Source organism: Dendropsophus ebraccatus, chromosome 2, assembly GCF_027789765.1.
Source record: "Dendropsophus ebraccatus isolate aDenEbr1 chromosome 2, aDenEbr1.pat, whole genome shotgun sequence".
NCBI lineage: Eukaryota > Metazoa > Chordata > Amphibia > Anura > Hylidae > Dendropsophus > Dendropsophus ebraccatus.
The window spans coordinates 103,193,174-103,216,172 of NC_091455.1; the positions used below are offsets into that span (position 1 = coordinate 103,193,174).

The following is a 22,999-nucleotide window of genomic DNA, read 5'->3' on the forward strand; positions in this document are numbered from 1 at the left end:
GAGATGGCATTGATACAATTGTTAATTAGATAAGGTAATTACTTTGGAAATTCCAATTCACATTACATCTTTTTCTGTATGTCTACAGTATATGATGCTATACTTGCAAAAGATATCCTGCTGCATACCTGTGGCAGCAAATTGACTAAACTTAGTCCACAAGTGGTCATGTTTAGCCTGTTCCCCGAATACATAAATGTTTTTTTCCACAAGACTAAAAAAGCACAGTAGCCTACATCACTGGTCAACTGGTTCTCTACTATTAAAATCAATTGACCAGCATACCTTTTTGCCAGTATCTTGACACATACACTACAGATGTACAGTACCATGAATATATGATGTGAGTGGAACCTTAGTAATACATGAACAAAGAATGAAAGAATAATGGACTATATAACTTATAAGCATAATAACCTTCAAGAAAATAAAATAAAAAAACAACTGCTCTGTTTGTTTGTGTTTAAACTTAGAAAACGTATCCAAATTTTGTGTACACAAAATAGATTGATCAGAATTCACTGCCAAAATAAAATGCAATAGCATTTAAGAATTATTGCCACGTAAAATGGCACGTCTGAGTAATGGGGTTTCTTCCTGAAGGCTAAACTGGCTGTGTCTTACAGGGTCAGATAAAGTGTAAATATGTAGCTGCACGTATTTGATGAGAAGATGTAATAGGCATTTATGCCGGCAATGAAAGATTGTATACCTAAAAAAACTAAAAAAGTATCTATCTTAGGCTTTGTCTACAAACTGCATCTTTGATGCATCTTTGATGCAGTTTTGCCGTGCCAAAACCATGGCAAAGATGGGGCTATTGCATGAACTAATGGTGCAAATTTCAGTAAAGTAACACAATTTGTGCTACAATTTCATCAAAATCATGTAAAGGCCATGCTCACATTCCGTAAAAACATCAGCTGTCTTACATTTTCAGTATCAGCCAGATGAACATAATTTCATTTTAATTAGAATGCAGGCACATTTACGTGTGTCCGCATCCAATTGACCATTGACAACAGTGTAAAGTACGGCCAGGGGCCATACTTTACATTGTGAGCACAGCTTATTTTCTATGTCTGCTATTCACTGAATTTTGGCTGTAGAAAATAGACTTGTCAATTATTTTCTGTGGCGGCAGTGAACAACGGCCGTAGTGTATACAGTGTGTTAACACTATGACCGTTGTCTCATTCATTGCCATGAAATGAAGAAATGATAGCCATTGGTTAAAAAACAAATACAGTGTGCGAACTTGGATTAAAATGCATAAAAAAACAAAGAGGGACATTTACTAAGGAGTCTAATTTGTGTGACTCTTCTAATGAGGATTGGTGTATATTTTATTTCTATATCTTGTGACTGATTTATTAACCCTTTAAGGATCGGGGCAATTTTGATTTTTGCGATTTTGTTTTTTCCTCCTTGTGCATAAAAGGCCATAGCAGTTGCATTTTTTCACCTAGAAACCCACATAAGCTCTTATTTTTTGTGCCACTAATTGTACTTTGCAATGACAGGCTGAATTTTGGCATAAAGTACACTGCAAAAGCAGGAAAAAATTCAATGTGTGGTGAAATTGAAAAAATAAACACATTTTGTGTTTTTAGTGGATATGTGTTTTTACACCGTTCGCCTTGGGGTAAAACTGACTTGTTATATATGTTCCACAAGTTGTTACGATTAAAACGATATGTAACATGTATAACTTTTCTTGTATCTGATGGCCTGTAAAAAATTAAAACCATTGTTTACAAATATACGTTCCTTAAAATCGCTCTATTCCCAGGCTTATAGCGCTTTTATAATTTGGTCTATGGGGCTGTGTCAGGTGTAATTTTTTGCGCCATGACATGTTCTTTCTATCGGTACCTTGATTGCGCATATACAACTTTGTGATCGCTTTTTATTAACATTTTTCTGGATTTAATGCGACCAAAAATGCGCAATTTTGCACTTTGGGATTTTTTAGCACTTAAGCAGTTTACCGTACGAGATCAGGAATGTGATTAATTAATAGTTCGGGCGATTATGCACGCGGCGATACCAAACATGTTTGTTTGTTTATTTATTTATTTATTTACTTTTATTAATAAGCTGGGAAAAGGGGGGTGATTCAGACTTTTATTAGGGGAGGGGGCTTTTTATTAATAATGACACTTTTTTTTTTACTTTTACACTTATACTAGAAGGGGACTTCTAGTATAAGTGCTTTGATCTGCTGCAGAGATCCATGAGATAGGCACTTGTTTACTTCCGGCTGCTGCAGCCGGAAGTAAACGAGTGCCGAGCCGGGGACGGCGCCATCTTGGAGCGGTCCCCGGCCGGCTTCAGAAACGGAGATGGAGCGATCTCCCCACTAGACACCAGGGATGACGCTGCAAACGGTAATCGGATGCAGCTGTCAACTTTGACAGCTGCATCCGATTACTGTTAATACCCGCTAATTACCCGCTAATACCTGCGGTCCCAGGCTACAAGCGGCACCCGGTACTGCCGCGGTTCAGAGCGCGGCCGCCACGCGGCCCCGCTCTGAACGTCCTTACCGACCGCAGGGCGTAAATATACGCCCGCGGTCGTTAAGGGGTCAAAATATAGCACTGCCATAGTGAATGTATCTAAGTAAAAAGTGACAAAAAAATTGCACAAGCATATTCACCTGGTACTGACCAGACGTAGGCCTGCACCTGCACTTAAAAAGTTGCAAAAGATAAATTGGGCACTAATCCTGGATTATGCAAACGTTTTGGTGAATACTCAAAATGGGCAGATTAAAAAAAAAGTTGCATCTAAAAAATATTCGCCTGTCGAATACTGGTTCATAAATAGAACTTAGACCAAAAATGGTGAAATATTCAATTAGTCACCCAAAAATAGGCAAAAAAACATTAATAACTTCCCCCAATATCTAAACACAGTCATATGTATCCATCTATAGTACTTGTAGTAAGCTCTGCCAGATTATGCAAAGATGAATGAATGAAATGAAACATTATATTGTACATAGTGTACACTGTTACATAATTAAGTTACACTTTACAACAAAGTAAGATCAGTGTAGTAATTCCATAATTATTACACACAATGGAACCATGAGATTCATAATACTTCAATTACTTAATCTGAATGAACTGAAATGGTATAACCTTCCTCATTTGCTATATCACTACAATGTTTTAGAATCTAAATGATCATACTGATGTAAAGGTTATTATATTCATCAGGGTTCTGTTAGGTACTTTGCATTTAATGGTAGAATTTACATCAAATCACAGTAAACATTTTATAATTTGTTTTACTTAGAAAATGTTTACTGTGATTTAATGTAAATTCTACAAACTACACCTACCTATCTATCCGCACATTCGATCAGGTAATACAAAATAAGAACTTTTACTTGAAAAAGCTCCTTTTGGTAACGCTAGACTTTCACAATCTGAGATATTCAAGAGTTAATGTCAGAAGTTTATAAACGTGTTCCCTTCTTATAGAGATTCCTCATGGCTAGAAAGCTATGTGAACATGGAACGGTTTCCTAGGGGCTTAGTGTCAAAATTAAATAAAGGTTTGCTCTCTATGGAGGCTGAAATTAAAGTGACACTGTCACCCCCTATTTGCATTTTGACTGCTCTCCACAGGTGTAAAGGGTAAATGTTACAGCTTTCATTACTTATTTTATATCACACCTCATGGTGCTTGTTCTGGTAAAAAGTCATTTTTATCACCTGTGGATTGGTATATGTGGGCGGGGCCTCGCAGCCTATGTGCCACATCGCTCCACCCCTAGCCACTTAGCCCCACCCATCCATGACATCATCGCCGCATATGCCCCGCCCCCTCAGCGGCCGCGCCTCCTCCCCGCCTCATCACGCCCCTGCAAGCTCCGCCAGCCCACCCATCTGGCGAGCGGGGCGTACGGGAGGTGTACGCCAGTGAAAAGGGGTGAATCTGCACCTTCTCTCTGGCGTACGCCTCTGGCGTATGTTTCGTAACCCCCCCCCAATGTGTTGAGAGCCTGCCAACATTTCTTTATCCTCTTAATTTCGAATAGCTATCACACTATAATGTTAACTGCAAGGTTCTGTGTTATATTTTATTTATTTTTTATGTTACTTCTTATTAGTTATGGGTTGTGAAATATATTTTCAATTATCTTTGATCACCTTTACTTATAATAAACAGAATTTAATTTTTCCCTGTGACTCTCAAAATCCTGTCATAACATTTTAAACTAGCACCAAAATCTAAAATAAGGTTGCTTTTTCTGGATTTTCTAATTGTATATTTCAGTTGGGACCTGCGCGTTCCTATTTGAATAATGACTAAGGGCCTATTTACACAGAAAGATTATCTGACAGATCATCTGCCAAAGATTTGAAGCCAAAGCCAGGAATGGACTTGAAAAGAGGAGGAATCTCAGGCTTTCCTTTATGACCTGTTCCCTGTTTATAGTTTGTTTCTGGCTTTGGCTTCAAATCTTTGGCAGATAACCTGTCAGATAATCTTTGTGTATCTTTGTGTAAATGGACTCTTACTTTTGTATGACCTTTCTCAATAAAATATGTTTGGATAAAAAAAAACAAAAACATTTTCTAATTTAACCCCTTAGCGACCCATGAAGTATCTGATATGTCATGGTGCCGCGGGGGGTGTTCAGAGCGGGGTCCCGCCGGGACCCCGCTCTGAACGGCGCTGATCCCGGCTGACACGTGCAGCCGGGCAGTGCCTCTGTTAGCCGGCGCGGGTCCCGTTGCCGCGCCGGCTAATTAAGCACTTCAATGCAGCTGTCAAACCTGACAGCTGCATTGAAGTGCTTTATGCACACTATCCCTGGTGTCTAGTGGGTCGGATCTCCCCCCCGCGATGCGATCGCGGGGGGAGATCCGTTCTTCTGCCCGTGCCGGGCCTCAGCGTCGGAATGACGCTGATCCCGGCTCGGCAATAGATTGCTATGGCCTGCAGCAGGCCATAGCAATCTATGACCGATCTGATGGATCTTTGCTGTGTATATACACAGCATTGATCTCTATGAGAGATCAGTGCTATGTATATACAAGCCCCCCAGGGGGGCTTCTAGTCCATGTAAAAAAAAAAAGTAAAAAAGTGTTTTTATTAATAAAAAATCCCCTCCCCTAATAAAAGTCCAAATCACCCCCCTTTTCCCATTTTATAAATATAAATTAATAAATAAACAAATAAATAAACATATTTAGTATCGCCGCACACGTAATCGCCCCAACTATTAATTAATTACATTCCTGATCTCGCAAAGTAAACGGCGTCAGCGCAAAAAAATTCCAAAGTGCAAAATTGCGCATTTTTGGTCGCATCAAATCCAGAAAAAATGTAATAAAAAGTGATCAAAAAGTCGTATATGCGCAATCAAGGTACCGATAGAAAGAACGCATCATGGCGCAAAAAATGACACCTCACACAGCCCCATAGACCAAAGGATAAAAGCGCTATAAGCCTGGGAATGGAGCGATTTTAAGGAACGTATATTTGTTAACAACGGTTTGAATTTTTTACAGGCCATCCGATACAATATAAGTTATAGATGTTATATATCATAGTAATCGTAACGACTTGAGGAACATGCATAACAAGTCAGTTTTACCATGGGACGAACGGTGTAAATGCAAAACTCCCCGAAATCAAAACAAATTAGTTTTTTTTTCAATTTGACAGCGCAAATGATTTTTTTCCGGTTTCGCAGCATATGTTATGGAAAAATAATGCCTGTCATTACAAAGTACAATTGGTTTCGCAAAAAATAAGCGCTCATATACGTCTATAGGTGAAAAAATGCAAGCGCTGTTAACTTTTAAACTTAAAATGGAATAAGCAAAAGCGCAAAAACGAAAATTGGCTTTGACCTTAAGGGGTTAATATTAAAGTGATTCAGTGATGAAAATATTAGGTTCAAGCTAAAAAAAATTAAAGCAAGAATGGAAAAGCACAAAGAAAGGCAAAATTAACAACTAAGTAAAACATAAATAAAACAGCTACATGGCCCCAGAAATCAATTACTATTCTACAAATCAAACCAAGTAAAGAGAATTATGATAAATGTTATGTGTTATACTTACATGCCTTCTCTTAGATAAGTAAATGTGTAGCAGGAGTTTTGGATTCAGAGGTGTAAGTAATATTTAAAGCCTTTAGCCACTCCTACTGACCCTGGTGCCTGAGAGGGTTTGGCACTGTATGGGTATGTCTACACAAGTCAATACAATTTATCTACTGTCTTATCCATTTAGTACACCCTGTTCTTAATTATAGAACATATTTTCCATCGGCTTAACAAACTTTTCAAAATGGGGACAGTTAAAGGAAATCTGTTAGCTGCAATTCACATTCCAAACATATATCAAGTCATGCTTCCAGAATGTAGAGAAACACTTTTATCTGAATCAGCATGACTGACAATCAGCTGCAAACTGAGTCCCAAGCAGGGTTAGGGATGGGAGGGGATGAGGTGTTACAGGTTGTAAGAGATTAGAAGAAAGCCTCTCTCACACTTTGCACTGGATAATAAAGGAATTTCTATACATCATAGAAGCACAGACAGATATATGAAATGTACAGTACCATGTCTTAACAACATCCCCTCCCCCTCCAGGATGCCGTTAGTATTATAATTACCCCCCCTGTCCTTGCCTTGATGCAACTAGCCCCCCTCCCCCCTGGGCCCATTGAATTGCAGCTAACCCCTCCCTCCCCATCGAAATAAAAAGCATCCCACTCACCTGCCCTTTGTTTCAATGTTGACTGGCCCTCTGAGTGTGTAGGTCTTTTCCTATAGGAGGCGTGTGATGAAATGATGTCATCGGGCATGGCCCGCAGAAGAAGATGTGCACCTCTCTAGTGTACAGGAGCAGGTAGTCGTTGCTTCTGTAAGCACTTTACATGGTACACTACTGAATATGCAGGTGGCATCTCCAGGGCAGAGGAGCCCCCTATGAGTCATGGGCCCCCAGGCATCCGCCTATTCTGCCTAATGGGAAAGACGGCACTGGCGGCAGCTACCTGGGCACAGAACACAGGGCATTTGCGGGATTGGTGTCAATCTGGGGCTGAGGGGCCCCCTGTGAGACATGGGCCCCCAGGCTGCCGCCTACACTGCCCAATGGGATAGACAGCTCTGACCATGTGTCTCCTTGATCTAACAGCTATTGAGCAGTGCAAGCAGTTTGAAATGTGGATTGTATCTGACAGATTAAACTATCCAGACAACTATTCAATTGTAAATTCTCTGAATTTCTCTAAGTTTGCTAAGTCCTAAGTCAAGATGAGCTAGAAGATTCTTTCTTTCTTCTACAAGCCAATCACTGCCAGTCTACACTGTGAGGTTTCTTCTAGGTTCTTCTTCTTTCTTCTTCGAGACCTGGGTTGGTAAAATTGCTCAAGGGCCCTCTGGCATTCCTGTCCTCAGTGCCGATCGGCTTCCATGGCAATGATTGTGCTCCTGCGATAAGACTGTGCCATGGGAGAGAAAACAACCCGGTTTAATAAGCACACAAGTTTACTTCTGGGGGCATGATAAAAACTGAATGCTTCTTTAGGTGATTGGGATTACATGATGCATGTTTGATGTTCCATTGGGCCTGAAGACGTGGGAGTAGAGTGAAACGGCTGTTGCCTGTGGAGCACCCCTGCTCTCTGTTGTCTCTTACGTGTATACTGATTGGTGATTCTGCACAATAAACAACCATTCGTGTCAGGGGCGTAGATGAATAAAAGTAACAACCATGCTGCACTGAGCTCTGCACAGGGGAGGGGGCAAAGTTATTGGCAGAAACGAATAAACTTAAACCAGTTGAGCAAAGCTGCTGCCTGTACAGAGATGCCCAGGCTCCAGCATCAGGAGGAGGGCGCTCTGTACTACCCCTCACTCAGTCTGCCCTCTATAACTTACAGCACACAGCAGCAGCCTGACTAACACACAGATGATGATGATGATGGTCACTTACTGTCAGTCAGCTGCTGCTGCTCCTCTTCACAATCCCTGGCAGCCATCCAGTTGCAGGATCCCTCGGCTCCTCTCCTCACATGGCTGCTCCTCCTCCCCTCCTCACACACAGCACTATGCAGAGCAGTGTGTAGCTGAGGGGGAGGAGCTACAGTGTGCTGTGCAACATGTGAGGAAACAGGAAGAGAGAAGAAAGCAGAACATCCCAGGCCAGGGGCAGCATCAGGTGACTGAGTGGGGCCCCCAGGAGCAGGGGGCCCGCAACTGCCAGGCGCTGATGCCGTCTGGGGGCCCCTACAGATGTGTTAAGGCTGTCTGCAAAAGCAATAGCTTCTGCAAACAGCATTAACCGTCTGGGACCTCAGTGGGCCCCTGCCAGTGTGGGCCCAGGGGCCACAGCCCCCCTCGCCCCCCCCCCTCATTTTGCTTCTCATTCATGTGTATCTGGTGATTGCCGCCTATTCAGTTCTCTCTTCATTCATGTTTAATGTTAGTTACCAATTTGACTTAGGATATAAATAATGGATTCCGCAATTTTTAAAATTTGTGGGCACTGAAAAATCCAAAAAACAGGTGATACATTTTTGGGTCATAGAACCTTTTCAGACAGATCAGATTGTCCATTGTTTCACACCAGAAGGATAGTTGTACTGTGTACTACTGTTACGGCCGCGGCGGCGTCCCGCGTTCCGGGCCGCCGCCGCGACCGCTACCTGCCCTATGCAGCAGCCGGTGTCCATAGTCGGGGACCCGGCGCTGCTGTCACCTCGGCCCCGGGGGGCGCCTCACCTCTCCACGCTCCTGTCTCCCGCTGTGCCGGCCGGCGCGCGCGTCCCCGCCTCCTAGGGCGCGCGCGCGCCGGCTGTCTCAGATTTAAAGGGGCAGTGCGCTCCTAATTGGTAGTTGCACCCAATCACTCCCCTATAAATCCCAGCATGCCCTGTCCTTAGTGTTGGAGCCTCTACATGCTTCCCATAGCGTTTGGCCCAGCTCCCTGTTGTTCCTGTGTCCTGTCCGTTACCTGGTCCCAAGTCCCTGTTCCTGAGTCCTGTCCGTTACCTGGTCCCAAGTCCCTGTTCCTGGTTCCTGTTTCCCTTTCACTCCACCTGTTCCCGTGTCCAGCCTGTCACGTGCGCTCTCACCTGCAGACCATTGCCTGTGCCATCTCCTGCCACGCCTCGCCTGCCGACACCAGCAACCAAGCCAGGGGTAGCGACCTGGGGGTCGCCTGCCGCAGCAAGTCCATCCCGCCTTGCGGCGGGCTCTGGTGAAAACCAGCGGCCCCTTAGACTCCGCTCCCTGGTGAGGTTTGTGACATCGCTGGTGCCGGTCCAGTGGATCCACTACTCCAGGCGTTACAGTAGGCTCCAACCATGGATCCCGGCGAGGTGCCAGATCTCCGTGACGTCGCCAGAGTGGTCGCGCAACAGGCTCAACAAATCCAGAAACAGTCACAGCAGATCCAGCAACTCACTGCCGCCTTACAGCAGCAGACTACTGCCCAGCGCACACCATCTCCTGACGCTGCTTCTTCACTCCGACTGGCTCTCCCAAGCAAGTACTCTGGGGACTCTAAGTTGTGCAGAGGATTCCTGACTCAGTGCACCATGCACATTGAACTTTTGAGTAGTCAGTTTTCCACCGAGCGCTCTAAAGTGGCTTTCATCATCAGCCTATTAGAGGGTAGAGCCCTGGCCTGGGCCACGCCACTGTGGGACCGTGATGATCCTGTTGCTGCCAATCTCCGGGCCTTCCTATTCGAGTTTCGCTCCGTCTTTGAGGAACCTGCCCGTGCTTCTTCGGCCGAGACTGCTCTCCTCAACCTCTCTCAAGGCAGCTCCTCTGTCGGTGACTACGCCATCCAGTTCCGCACCCTGGCAGCTGAATTGGACTGGAACGAGGCCGCCCTGTTGGCCACCTTCAAGAAGGGCCTGTCTAGTCGAGTGAGAGACGTGCTCGCTGCCCGAGACCTGCCAACCTCCCTGAACGAACTCATCCTACTGGCCACCCGAGTTGATACTCGTTTTTCGGAGAGGGAGGAGGAGGTTCGGCATGAACATTTACTAACCCATTCCCGTCGCCACCCCCAGCTGGCGCCGGTTTTCCAGAATCCTGACCTTTCGATGTCCCAGCCCTCTCCTGAGATTCCTATGCAGGTGGAACGGGCTCACCTGACGCCTGATGAAAGAATCCGGCGCCTGGAGCAGAATCTCTGTCTCTATTGCGGTGGTTCCGATCACTTCCGGCTGGGATGTTCCCTACGTCCCCAAACATCCGGAGGACGCTCGCACCTAGGTCCGGTGGGACAGGTGTCCCTAGGTGCGAATGCCACCATTCCAAGTCTGTCTATGCCTGTTTCCATCCGGACTCCCTCAGGACAAAATCATCAGACTACTGCCTTCCTCGATTCTGGCTCAGCAGGCAGTTTTATTGCGGCAACATTGGTCCAAAGATGGCGGCTACCCGTGACCCGACTAGCCAGGCCCCTGACTATCTCCTCGGTCACGGGCGAAATTCTTACCGACCGTGTGTACTACCAGACCGCATCTTTAGTCCTCCAGGTGGGTCCTTCACATCAAGAAGAGATATCCTTCTACGTTCTGCCCCATTCTTCCCCCGCGGTCCTCCTGGGACTCCCGTGGCTACAAGAACATGCCCCTCAGCTGGACTGGAGAACCGGGGAGATTCTCAGTTGGGGTCAGGACTGTTCCCACCAGTGTCTCAAGTCACCTCAGACCAAGTGTATTTTGTCATTTCCTGTCCCGGCCAAGCCTCTATCCGGCCTACCGGCAGAAGACCAAGACTCGGCGGATGCCTTCTCTGCCGAGGTGTACCCTCTCCCCGTACCCAAGACTAAGGTCGTGTCCTCTCACCACCGGAAGAACTTACAGAAGGTCCCTTGCCACGTTATACCGCCTGATCGCCTAGTACCAGTCGTCACCTCCACTCTTCAGAGAGTACCCCCCGGAAAGACTCATGTTCACCCTGCGCTTCGAAGAGGTATTTTGAACTGGGGACATTCCTCGTTGGAGGCCGGGCACCCGGGAGTCCGTAAGACCGGCCAACGGATCTCTCGCCACTACTGGTGGCCCAGCCTATCCCAAGATGTCAAAGACTTTGTGGCTTCCTGTGCCATTTGCAGGCAAGAAAGAGGGGGAGGCCAAAGGGGGGGGGTACTGTTACGGCCGCGGCGGCGTCCCGCGTTCCGGGCCGCCGCCGCGACCGCTACCTGCCCTATGCAGCAGCCGGTGTCCATAGTCGGGGACCCGGCGCTGCTGTCACCTCGGCCCCGGGGGGCGCCTCACCTCTCCACGCTCCTGTCTCCCGCTGTGCCGGCCGGCGCACGCGTCCCCGCCTCCTAGGGCGCGCGCGCGCCGGCTGTCTCAGATTTAAAGGGGCAGTGCGCTCCTAATTGGTAGTTGCACCCAATCACTCCCCTATAAATCCCAGCATGCCCTGTCCTTAGTGTTGGAGCCTCTACATGCTTCCCATAGCGTTTGGCCCAGCTCCCTGTTGTTCCTGTGTCCTGTCCGTTACCTGGTCCCAAGTCCCTGTTCCTGAGTCCTGTCCGTTACCTGGTCCCAAGTCCCTGTTCCTGGTTCCTGTTTCCCTTTCACTCCACCTGTTCCCGTGTCCAGCCTGTCACGTGCGCTCTCACCTGCAGACCATTGCCTGTGCCATCTCCTGCCACGCCTCGCCTGCCGACACCAGCAACCAAGCCAGGGGTAGCGACCTGGGGGTCGCCTGCCGCAGCAAGTCCATCCCGCCTTGCGGCGGGCTCTGGTGAAAACCAGCGGCCCCTTAGACTCCGCTCCCTGGTGAGGTTTGTGACATCGCTGGTGCCGGTCCAGTGGATCCACTACTCCAGGCGTTACAACTACATGTTTATGTAATCCTACCATGTACCTGTAAAATGTAATTTTCCTGCTAACCTGACTTGTCTACAACAGAGCAAGACAATAAATCATAATGATTATTTAAAGTAAGCTTTTTTAGGTTTAAGACAATAATAATCATTTATGCCCTTTATAAAAAAAATGAAAACATTGAAAGTTTCACTGGGACTAGAACATGAAATCTTAACAGCACATTGTTAATAATTATGTCAATTTAGGGCGTTAGGTTACATAATCCAAATGAATATTTAATTCTGTCAGCACTATTAGATCTAGCGTAAACCGGATCTCGCACAGATAGTAGACCAATGTGCAATGCGTCAGCTGAATCACTTTTAATAGGAATAGTCAGAAGCACATGTCTTATTGCTTGTCCTGTTAGACGGTAGTTGCATTCTCAGCCACGTTTATGACAAAATGTACTAAGCTTGAAATGTTGCAATATGTCCTTTCTATTTTCTTATCTGTTATTTATATAGATTACCTAGAAATATTGGCTTTATCAATCCTAAGCCAAATGTTGGGAGAGGGGGGGTTAAGAATGTTTTTTTTAGTTAAAATTTGTGTTGCACAAAAATTTGTGACTTTTCTTGTGTTTTGTGTAAAATTTGACAGCATTGTGCAAAAATTCAGCATTTCACAAATATTTGTGACTTTTTTTTACACTAGTTTCCTAGCAAAAGAATTGATAAATGCTCCTTTGTCTTTTTATCAGATCTAGAATATAACACTGAAAACCGCAGCTAAAAGATGTTGTTTTGAAAGTGAATAGCGGCCGCAGAAAACATGTCAGTGCACACAATGGAGCGTGAAGATGCAGGCGCGCACGGATGTGCCCACATTCGAATTCAGCAGCAGTAAAGATAATCCAGCTGGTACTGCAGATGTTCACGCCGACATGTGTAGGGCAACAGGTGGTACAGTGACAACAAAGGTCGAAACATGGGCACAAGTAGTCTTCTATTCTCAAGTCTTCAAGGGGTTATCCAGTGCTTCAAAAACATGGCCACTTTTCCCCTTCTCTTGTCTCCAGTTTGGGTGGGGTTTTGAAACTCAGTTCCATTGAAGTAAATGGAGCTTAATTGCAAACCACACCTGAACTGGAGGCAACAGTAGGGGGAAAAGTGGCCATTTTTTTGTAGCGCTGGATAACCCCTTTCAGTTCCGGCAGGGCACAGTTCTACCCTGGGTTGAGACTCTCAGCACAAACTTCTCTCTACTACTCTGAACTCTCAGCACAAACTCCTCTCTACTACTCTGAGCTCACTCTACTTCTCAATGCATAGTCAAGTCAGCTCTCCTGCTTCAAAAGCTCTTAACGCAGACTGTGTCTAGTCAGAAGTCTATTATTTGCTGCTGTATCAAATATTTATACAGTAAAGAAGTTTTTACTTATGGTAACAGGTGATAATTGTTCCAGCACCTATATTGTCACTCATGCATCCTTGGGTGATCTCCCCTTTCTCTGGGTGGCGGTACCGATAGTCCAGGTGGGTCACAGCTTCACTCCGGACCACCTTGATAAGTACCCAAGGGACCCCCTCACAGCCTAGCAGGTCACCGACCACTGGGGAAAGGGTAAAGCCAGCCACCGTAAAATAAAAGCAGATGTGCCTCCATACCTGTGTGCCCAACTGGCACTGGCGTCACGACAGTACAGTAACCGGCTAAGCTATATTTTGACCAACCACCACAGAAGTGGAGGCAGTGACCGGTCAAGCGCCCCAGGGGTGCACCACAATGACAGCCAGGCCTGGTGGGAGAAAAAAAACAGACCCATAGAAATAAATAGTAGAATGTTCTGGAGATCAGATTTACTTCACAAAGATGATGTCAGTGTCTGGCCACACACCCCTCCTCACACACACACACACACACACACACAGTGCATAACAAATCTCATACAAAGACACAATCCGGCACTATAGCTTTTTCACTCTCGGAGACCCTCTCATGTGTTGAGCAGGCGGTGGAAACTATTTTCTTATCGTGGGGCCGTGCTACATCTACATGTGGTGTGCTCAGCTTAAAATAGATAAGTTCCATACATCCAATATCACGAATAAGACAAAGTTGCGGCACTTACCACTTCTGTAGCATGATAAAAAAAGTGTTCTTTTATTTCATTTCTTTAAAAGACACAGCAGGTATAGACGCCAGTGAGACAGTTTATGGTTACAATCATCTCTTGTTAACTAGTATCAGTGAATGAGATATACATTGTTATTCACATGCTTACTACAATAGTGTCCTGCCAAACGTCTATCATGTTATTGTTTTGTTTACACCTCCTCATTGGGGGGCAGGACTGGCGCCCTTTTCTCTCTGTATTTAAATCTTTGTTACGACTGTCTGTATTATGCACCTTATCTGATGAAGAGAGCGTAGCACTCTTGAAACGCGTTATATGTGCATTACCCAATAAATGCCTTTTATTTACTTACAATTTGGTCCTGGGGTTATGCTTGGCAGCGCTGGCCACTTAGTGAGTACGGCTATTTCAACCACCTTTTTTTTATTTTTTTATTCCTATTTATCCAACGGGCCCCTTATAGGGAGCATCCCGTTTAAGTACTCCCAAGCTAGCTGCAGCCTCATCTTCCTGGACAACACTGCCACCATCTTTAGATCTGTTTGTACCACAAGGGGCTGAAAGGTGAGCCTGGTCGTACTATGTTATCTCGTTCACCCCTATTGTCCACAGTATCACACAAGGTGCCTCCTCTTGCCTGTTCCCTTTTTCTCTCCCCACATCATTGCCCTAGGAGACTGACTCTGGCAGAGGACCTGTAATATACTTGGGCAGGAAGGAAACTACTGGCTGCAGAAGTGAGAGCTGGAATTAGTGCACAGCAGTTGGAGGAGTTGTGGTGTGTAATTTTGGAGGTGAGGTTTGCCCTCATATAACACTTTTATGGGCTTTGTAGTGTTGTGGAAATAAAGACAATTCTGTTTATTCTATTGTTAAAGATGGCCCCTATATCCTTGACAACACCTAAAGGAGAAAGTCTTTGTATGACTACGTAATCCATGAGCTATGCAAATAAGGAACCTGTCCATGGCAAATAATAGCCTGGCATCTTATCTATATAACTCCCCTCTTTGTTCTGACTTTTTTCTGCTATATAACCTTCTGTAACGCTTAAAATAAACGAGTTCTACCTTGACATAGCGTCATAATGGTTCTTCATACGCATTGAGTACCATCCGCAACAGTAGTACAGGGGCTGGACCAGGAAGCCCTGTGAAGATGCACATGATTGCTCTGCTATGTAGAAAGGAGACTGTATAGTAATTTTTGGGTTTCTTCTTGTTGTGGAGTTCAGAAACTGGCTGATGTTGATTGGAGAAGCGACTTCTACTGCTTGGCTGTGACCATGTATGTGGCCAGGGGACACATTCACAGATCTTTATTAATTAAAAATATGTCCTCGATGGAAAATGTTAGCAGGAACTAACATCATCCACCAAAATGACTCAAGATTCTTAACAGGAGTTGTCGTCATTTCAAGCTATCCTTAATTATTGCCAGGGGCATAGCTAGGATTCAAGGATTCATGGTGCCCCATAGCAAAAAAATGTATGCGCCCCACCACCACACACACGCACAGTACAAAGCACTGATATATATATATATATATATATATATATATATATATATATATATATATATATATATATATATCCTTGGTGATGAGGCCAAAAAATTAATCTCTTGTGGGGCCAGAGGCAGTCAGAACAGGGGCTGGCAGAAAAGAGAGCCAAGCCAATGGCTACTTGCTCTGTCAGTCCACTGTATTTAACTATAAGGGCCTATTAGGAGCTGTTATGGTTAAATACATAGGTATGAGAGCAGACTACCTTCTGCTTAACCCCTTATGTACTGCAGTCTGTAAATGACACAAACCTCACTCTCATGCTGTAGCACAAAAAAGGGTTATAACAGAAGAGAAGGAGATGGCTAGTGCAATGATAACCCCTGACCTTTGTAGGTGGTCTGAAGGACAAAGGTGAGAAGTTATTAGAGCAATGAAGCAGAGATCTTATTCTCTTCTGCTTTTAATCCTTTTTTGAATTGCAGCATGTAAATGAACTTTGGGTCACTTACACACAGCAGCACATAGAGGTTAAGCAGAAGGACACAGGATGGCTCTTATCTTCCCAGTGCATCCCTGGGCCCCCCTTCCCCACGGGCCCCATAGCAGCTGCCAACCCTGTCTCTATAGCCACTGGCTATTCCCCTCTTACTTATCCTGCCCACAGTTCTTCTCTAGAGATGAGCGAATACTATTCGATCGAACAGGTATACGATCGAATAGTACGCTATTTGAGGTATTCGGCCGCGATCGAATATTTGTGCTAAAATGCAGTAAAAATTCAATTCGCCCTCCCACATACCCTGGCGCTTTTTTCCAGCCAATAAAAATGCAGGGGGTAGGGACAGGCACTAGGAGTAGGCAGGACTTAAAAACAAAACTCTAACTGTGATTGGCTGGCTAAACCATGTGACCTCCTGAATAGAAAGAATAATGATTTCAGATTCGTGTCACTTGCTGGTTGGAACTAGAGAGGGACAGTCTGTAAAGCAGGGAGAGGAAGGTTTTAGGTGAAGTTAGGTAGGAAGGGACCCTCAAAAGCTCTTGTTAGGGCTGAAACTATATAAAAACAGACATTTACAAGCTGTTGTGATAATATAGCTGTTATCTCGACTCTAGAGATTTGCGAAGTCTGCGTCCACTTAAGGCGCCGATCAACCCTTTTTTTCTTTTGTTGTAAGAACAATTCTATATCTGGTATACGGCTGTATACAGTGTGTGGGATAAATTAAAAACTATCTGGTACAGCTAAATTGTATACTATTGAAAAAAGTTAAACGACTACACAATGCGTAGGAAAAAGCGAAGAGGACAGGGACGCGGAAATGCTGCTGGGGTTTCAAGCCGCGGTGAAGTGATTGGGATACAGCGCGTGCTTAAGAGGGACTTCCAGTATCGCACGCATTGACCATCCCTGGCTTTATAGGACAGTTGGGCATGGGGCAGGGTACACAACTGTCGAGGCCCGATCAGCATGACCAAGTGTTACTATGGATGGCGGAGAGTGCTTCCAGTCATTTATCCACTCACTCCAGTCTCGAGGCTAACCAAGAGTCTGACACTCATGTCTCCAAACCTGCACAATTAGTCCATAGTCATCCCACCCTTGCCCACTCCGAGGAGCTCTTTTTGGTGCCTTTTCCCCAATTGGACAGTGTTGAAATACTTGATGAATCCCAGGAGCTACATGAGGATTTTATCTGTACCGATGCACAAAATCTGGACCAGCAACCTCAAGTCATGAGGAGTGACGATGAGGAGACCCAATAGCCTTCAAGCCAAACAGTTGACATGCCCAGTGTGCAAGAGGAGAAGCAGAGTGAGGAGATAGAGGAGGAGGGGCTGGACGATGAAGCGAGCGACCCGACCTGGCAAGGGGTGATGTCCAGTGGGGAAAGTAGTGGAGGTGTGGAGGCCCACACCGCACCAAAAAAGGCACAAAGAGGCAGATGGCTGTCCAGAGGTAGAGGACAGACGAGTCAGCGGAGGCAGGCCAGAGTCCCCAGGGCCGAAGCTTTCCCCCAAAGCGGCCAGTCATGTCAAGCTCCCCCCTTGAGGTCACACAGTTCTTTGGTGTGGAGGTTTTTTAATGTTTGCGTGGATGACAAGCTGAGCGTGGTGTGCACGCTATGTCACTCCAAACTGAGTAGAGGCTTGGAGAAGAGCAACTTGACTATGTCGGCCATGCGGCGTCACCTGGAAGCAAAGCAGTGGGCTCAGTGGGAAAGAGCAAACGCAGGAGAACCTGCACCCGGTGTTGCCACTGCTGACTCTTGCCCTGTTCTCTCTGCTAGAGCTACAGTCCTGACCACTACATTTCCAGGTGTGCCGTCCCCGCCTTGCATCAGCACGTGTCCCATAACATCGGGCGGACACTGAGTTACGCGGTTAGCACGACGATCCATTTGACCACCAACGTGTGGACAAGTGCTTGCGGCCAGGGACGCTATATATCACTCACGGCACACTGGATGAATGTTGTGGTGGCGGGTGGCGGGTACCGGGTCTCAGGCAGGGACAGTCTCCCTCCTCCCCCCACCTAAGATTGCTAGCACGGGCTCTGACAACCCCTCCCTCTCCTCCTCTCCCTCATGGGTCAGCTGGAAAAAGTGCCAGCAGCACTGGTGTCGGGAGACTTCAGCAGGCCGTGCTCAAGCTTATTAGCCTGGGTGATAAGAAGCACAGTGCCCCAGAGGTTAAGGATGCCATCTTGCAGCAGGCAGAAATTTGGCTGTCGCCGCTGCAGCTGGGACCAGGCATGGTCGTATGTGATAATGGCCGTAACTTGGTGGCAGCTCTGGAGCTTGGGGAACTTCAACACGTTCCATGCCTGGCTCACGTTTTTAATTTGGTGGTGCAGCGCTTTTTAAAGACCTACCCTGACCTGCCAGAGCTACTGGTGAAAGTGTGGCGCCTGTGCACCCACTTTCGGAAGTCCACTGTGGCGGCTGCTAGCCTTAAAAAGCTTCAAAAACACCTACATTTGCCAGAACACTGGCTGTTGTGTGATGTCACCACTCGCTGGAATTCCACATATCATATGTTGTCCAGGGTGTGTGAGCAACAGAGAGCTCTCATGGAATACCAGCTACAAAACCCATGAGTGCCTTCAACTCAGCTCCCTCAGTTTGCCAACCATGGAAGTTTTAGGGTGCCTTCACACGTACCGTATCGCTGCGAGTTTCTCGCACATAAATCCACAGTGATGTGTATGTGTATTCTCGCTGCATGTTTGGTGCGATTTTGGTGCGTGTTTGGTGCTATTTTGATGCATGTTTGGTGCGATTTTTACATGCGAGTTTTGATTTTCACATGATTTTCATAGGAGAGTTTAACACCTCAAAAACGAAGCTACTTTCGTGCGAGTTTCATGCGAGTTTTGTGTGATGAATACATAGTGATACGGTATGTGTGAAGGCACCCTTAAGGGTATTAGAGGAGTCCACCAAGAGGGTCAACTGCGATGATGCCATAGTGAGCGTAACCATCCCACTCCTATGCGTCGTTAAAGAATCCCTCATTGCCATCAGGGAGAATGCCTTGCACGCACCGGAGGCCGGGATAGGAGGAGATGTGACGGAGCTAGACAGTCACACTACACTACTGTCAGCTTCTCAAGGTCGATTCCTGGAGGAAGAAAAGGAGGAGGAGGCTGTTAGCCACACTGTCAGCGAGGCTAGAGGTGCAGTTGTGTGCGTCCCATTGGTCCAGCGAGGATGGGGCGAAGAGGAGGGAGAGGAGGAGGAAATGTTGAGCGATACTTCTGGTGGGGGCAGCGATGTGATGCCAATTCACAGCCTGGCACACATGGCTGAATTTATGTTGGGCTGCTTTGCAAGGGACAAACGTGTTGTCCACATAATGGGGAGCAAAAAAAAATACTAGGTTTTCGCAATACTGGACTGGATAATGTCTCCTCATTCATTCCAGTAGAGGAGAGGACCACCAGACTACTGGAGTATCAGAGAGAACTGCTGCAGAATATGATGGAGATATTCCCACCTTCCATTAGGGGCAGGCCCACTTCTGCCATGAGGCGGAATGAGCCTTCCGCCTCAGGCGGCAGATTTTGCGGTCCGGCAGGGGGCGGCATTATGTCCCCCCTGCTGTCATTTTTGTTAAGTATCTGTCAGGATGGGCAAGAACAGACAGGACAGAGACAGTGGGCCCTGAATCTGAACCCACCACTGACCCTGCCTAATTGCCTCGGCCGACCCTAAACGGTCCCGGACAACCACGAAGGCGTTCCCTACGCTGCGTAAGTGAAACACAGAACAGCACGGACAGACAAACACAATAAAGAATAGTAGAACAAGCCGGGTCAAACCACACAGGCAACGCAGTACAAAGTCGGAACACAAGGAATAGTCGGAGGTCAGGCGGAGGTCAGAACACGAGCAGTCAGGCAGAAGGGATTAGGACGGGATACGCAGGAGAAGGACAAGGGGAGCTGGGATCAGAATAACTAATAGCCAGCAATTACCAGCTGGCTTTCACTTAACTTTATACTGGACCAGGAGCCCGGACCAGACACTGATTGGTCCGGTCTCCTGATCCAGCAATCACTGCAGCTGCGGTGCTGCAGACCAAGTGGCAGAGCGATCTGCCACTCAGCCTGCACGAAGCCGCATCAGCTGTGCCGGCCGGCCGGCTGACTGACTGTCACGTGAGACCGCGGCGTCCCCGGTTACTAGGGACGCCGTCGGGTCTCCGTGACGTCACTCCGCTCCGGCGGGCGGAGCTCCGGCGCGTTCTCGAGCCGGCCGCCGGAGCAGAGGCCGGGGAAGACGCCGCAGGAGCCAGGTCAGGTGAGTTCCTGACAGTATCACTTAACAAAAATGACAGCGGCCGCTCACCTGTCCCGTCGCCCGCACTCTCCACATCCCGTCAGGTCCCGCGATGTCACCCTGCAGCTGTCACGGACCTCCAGGCTGTGGTGAGTGCCCGGGGACGGTGGGGGACGCGCTGGGGTGATTGGGTCGCACGGGGCCGCCCTGCGTGACCCGATCACCCCACTCACTCACCACAGCCTGGAGGTCCGTGACAGCTGCAGGGTGACATCGCGGGACCTGACGGGATGAGGAGACAGCGGAGAGCGCTGGCCGGCTGCGGCGTGGGACAGGTGAGCGGCTGGCTGCGGGGGGGGGAAGGGGTTGCGGGGGGGATGCTGGCCATCACTCGGGTCGGCCGCCTGAGGCAAACCTCAGGCGGCAGAAACCCCAGAATCGGCCCTGATTAGGGACATCATCACAGATAAGCGCAGCCATCTGTCAACTGACAGTGCTGACCGGCTGACGTTCATCAAAATGAACGTCTAGTGGATAGACCCAAACTTTGCTTCTCCACCAGTTAAAAGCCTCAAGAAGTGAAGTTGCATGTTCCAGCTCTAGGTCATTTCCTCCTCCGCCTCCACTGCCATAAAAATGAGCCATTTAAAAAAAAAATTAACAAGGCTCACCTGAAGGGCCATGTTCACAATTTTTTTAAGGGCTCACCTCGTGGGCCTAATTTCATACACCTCTATACAATTTTTTTGAAGGCTCACTTTATAGGACTCTATATAAAAAAATTTAAGGGCTCACCACGTGGGTCTAATTTCATATGCCTCTATACAATTTTCTGAAGGCTCACTTTATAGGCCTCTATACAATTTTTTTGAGGACTCACTTCATAGGCCTCTATACAATTTTTTTTAAGAGCTCACCTCATGGGCCTAAGTTCATAGGCCTCTATACAATTTTTTTGAGGGCTCACTTCATGGGCTAAAGTTCATAGGCCTCTATACAATTTTTGGAGGGCTCACCTCATGGGCCTCAAGCTAATTTTTGGAGGGCTAACCTTATAGGCCACAAGCTAATTTTTCGAGGGCTTACCTCATAGGCTTCAAGCTAATTTTTTGAGGGCTAACCTCATAGGCCTCAAGCTAATTTTTCGAGGGCTAACCTCATGGGCCTCAAGCTAATTTTTCGAAGGGCTGACCTCATGGGCCTCAAGCTAATTTTTTAAGGGCTCAACTCATAGGCCTTGTGAGAAGATACTATTTGTCATTTTAAAGGACAGATAAGTGTCACCGAGCTGCCTGGCCTTGGTGAAGTGAACCGGTAGCTTTAGACAGTAACTGTAGGTTATTGTTACTTTTATTAAAGGGGTAGTGCGGCGCTCAGAAATTATTCACAGAATAACACACATTACAAAGTTATACAACTTTGTAATGTATGTTATGTCTGTGAATCGCCCCGTTCCCCGTGTCCCCCCACCCCCACCCGTGTACCCAAAAGTGTGGTGCATTATACATTACCTGATCCGTGTCGAGGGCCGTCCGCCATCTTGTGCCAAACGTCATCTTCGGACGGACGGCCGAGTCGCTGCCGCCTGCCCCCCCTCCGCCGCGTCACAACTGTGCTCAGCCGCGATTGGCTGAGCACAGTTATGCTCAGCCAATTGCGGCTGAGCGGCTGATGAACCGGCCGTGTCATTAGCTGCTCAGCCGCGATTGGTTGAGCACAGTTATGCTCAGCCAATCGCGGCTGAGCATCGGATGACACTGCAGAGGGCGGACGGCATTCGGAACAGCTGGAGCTGTTCGCTGTCCGCCTGAAGAAGACGTCGCTGAATGAAGATAGAAGACTGGTGTCGGCACGTGACAGGTATGTATAGCGCACCACACTTCCAGGTACACGGGTGGGGGTGGTGGGACACGGGGAAGGGGGCCATTCACAGACATAACATACATTACAAAGTTGTATAACTTTGTAATGTGTGTTATTCTGTGAATAATTTCTGAGCGCCGCACTACCCCTTTAAATGCATCAGCTGTTTCCACAGCTGATCCAGGTCCAGCTTTAGTGGAGCAGTCAAAGTGACGGGTGGGACAACTGCTCCCATGTATCCCAGCAGTGTCGGACTGGGCCACCGGAGGACCGGAGAATCCTCCGGTGGGCCCCTCCCCCACTCCCACTGCCTGTCCAGCAGCTGGGGCCCCCAGACAGCCATGGGATGATGCTGCCTGTCCTCAGTGGGCCCCAGCTGCAGCAGGATAAATACATGGTTTTGCCGGGTCTTCCCGACTCTAAGGAGACGGCCCCGGAGGAAAAACCATGTCCTGGGTAGTCCCGGGAAGCTCCGCCCCCGCCATGGAAAGCCCCGCCCCCTCTGGCGTTCGTTCTCAAGCAGAGTGGGGAGAGGAGTCGCTGGGGCACAAGAGGAACCTTACAGGTGAGGTAAGTATATCTGTTTGTTGTTTTAAATACAGATGGAGTGGCTGGAGAATGATGAGGGAGGTACTGGTATGCTGATGAGGGGCAAAAGGATGAGGGGGGTACTACTATGATGATGGAAGGGCAAAAGGATGAGGGGGTACTACTATGATGATGGAAGGGCAGGAGGGTGAGGGGGTACTACTATGATGATGGAGGGGCAGGAGGATGAAGAGGGTAGTAGTATGATGGGGTAGGAGGATGATGGATGGGTAGTAATATGATGGAGAAGCAGGAGGATGAGAGGGGTACTTCTATGATGATGGAAGGGCAGGA

General features: G+C 47.3%; 1 protein-coding gene across 1 annotated transcript in view; it reads right to left on the reverse strand.

The window, feature by feature from the left end:
• LOC138783419 (leukocyte elastase inhibitor-like) overlaps positions 1–6,180 on the reverse strand; it is a 51,411-nt gene extending 45,231 nt beyond the window's left edge. Inside the window, exon 1 of the mRNA XM_069958111.1 lies at positions 6,093–6,180. The gene's annotated coding sequence lies outside the window, so the exon portion shown is untranslated. The remainder of the gene's footprint in view (positions 1–6,092) is intronic.
• Between the last annotated feature and the right edge of the window lie 16,819 nt (positions 6,181–22,999).